Consider the following 2,041-nt stretch of genomic DNA (forward strand, 5'->3'; position numbering starts at 1 on the left):
ATTGGCGACATACATTGTCTGCCATACAAAGTCTCGTATAGGGCCACCTGGATACTGGAATGATAGTTAATATCCTAAGTACTCTTGACAGGTGGTAGACAATTATCCGTGTTACCTTTGGGGTCAACCATATAGGCCCGCAATATATCGTCTATCATGTAGCTACCAAGCTTAGTCTGTCCATCAGTCTGAGGGTAAAATGGTGTACGAAGACCTATCTATCTTCCCAATCTCTTCGCGGACTGATCTTCGGTAGTTAACTGTAACTTGGTCTCCTTCGTCTAGGACAATAGCTATGGGGACTCCGTAAGGTCCTACCACTCTCTTAACCTATAATTTTACACAATCTCAACTGGAAAGATAGTCCTTGATTGAATGAACATGGGCTGATATTGCTAATTTGCGGATAATATTCCATATAGAATTATCTGTCCAGGGAGTGCAAAGTGCATCTTGTAGCCAAGGTCTTATTATGGAATCTTTGACCTCGTATATTACTTCTTTCCTTCTTTAGATGACATCAACTGATACCCTCGCCTTTTGGATTTTGCTTTTTGCCCATCAGAGTTGGCTACCAAGTTGTGTTGAAGTCCCCTCATACAATGACCTGTATAGCCATTTTGTGGTTTGCCTTATCATTAACTGGTATTATGTTGAAGAACTGTGGCATACAAGTGCGCCATCTGTTAGTAATCGGCTAATCCTATTTGTTTTGCTTAAGCTCTTTTACAATTCCCTTATCGTAACTTAAAACACTCTAGGTACATAATCTTGTGTCGTTGCTTCGCCGCTAGTTCGGATTCTCCCATCTCGTACTATCATAATAGTACTAACGCACCGGATCCCACCAGAATTCCAAAGTTAAACGTGCTTGAGCGAGAGTAGTACTAGGATGGGTGACGCCCCTAGGAAGTCCTCGTGTCACGTTCCATTGCCATTATTGCAATAATGTGTGAAGGAACGCATCTTAGCCCAGGATTTACCTTAGCATTTTCTCGCTAGTCTTCATGTTTTGCCTTGCCCTCTCTTCTTCTATCTTACAACCGGTGTCAGGGTAGATCTTTAATTCAACTATGACTGTGTCTTTTTTGTCCATTTGATTTAACTTCTCTTCGTATTCCTCTGTAACGTCTCTAAAAGATCATAACTCTTTTTCATCATGTACTTCTCTATTTGGTATTATGCTGTATATACTTATTCGTAGGTTGCACAACTACTCTTATACCACCGGTATAAGGTAAACGCAGTCTTTTCATCTCCCGGCCCATCTTGCTTTACATATCGACTTCACACTAGGACTTGCTAGTGCTAATGCTATTTTGTCCTACTTCTTTCTTTTCTTCCTTTACATACTCCTTGTTCTCCTCATTTCCTATCGTAGGAGATTTTTTATTCTTCTTTCTACTTGTACATCCCGATATCAGCGACCAATGACGTTGTTGCCATATCTTAATTTTTACTTAAAAATGGCCCTACTACCCTTTTTGCGACCATTAGTTTGCTCGGTCCTACTCTCTTATCATATTCACTCCCTTTTGTAGGCACCCATGATTTTTCGCACGGTCTCAGATACCACAACTTTTATCTATTTATTGTTGGCCTTGAGCTCTTGCTTACACATGCCAATATGGGACCTCTCTTGAAATTTAAGCGGTCCCATCAACATGTGACAGTGTCAGTTGATTTCCTCTCATGCTTGTATTTCTCGTCTACTTCCCCCCTTTAGGATGTACATATGTCATCCTCTATTTATTTTCAAATGTTCATACGCATATGATTCTGTTCCAACACATTTGACATACTGCACCATGTCTACACCTTCTGTTAACTCATCTATACTTTAGGTTTCCCCTATCCTTAATATAATCATGGGGTGCTTAGAATTCTCAATAACTAGTACCCAATCTAGTCCAAGTATTGGTACTCAAATCATATAACTAATGTAGTAGTTTAGCCGAGGCCACATTTCATTTATCCCAATCAATACATTACTAGTGCTTATAATCGTGTCCGATTCTCTATTCGGGGGCACTTGTACTCT

General features: G+C 40.1%; 1 pseudogene; it reads left to right on the forward strand.

Moving 5' to 3' along the window:
• Positions 1–810: 810 nt before the first annotated feature.
• LOC129890967 (5S ribosomal RNA) lies at positions 811–928 on the forward strand (annotated as a pseudogene).
• Positions 929–2,041: the final 1,113 nt, after the last annotated feature.

Source organism: Solanum dulcamara, chromosome 5, assembly GCF_947179165.1.
Source record: "Solanum dulcamara chromosome 5, daSolDulc1.2, whole genome shotgun sequence".
In the NCBI taxonomy this organism is placed as follows: domain Eukaryota; kingdom Viridiplantae; phylum Streptophyta; class Magnoliopsida; order Solanales; family Solanaceae; genus Solanum; species Solanum dulcamara.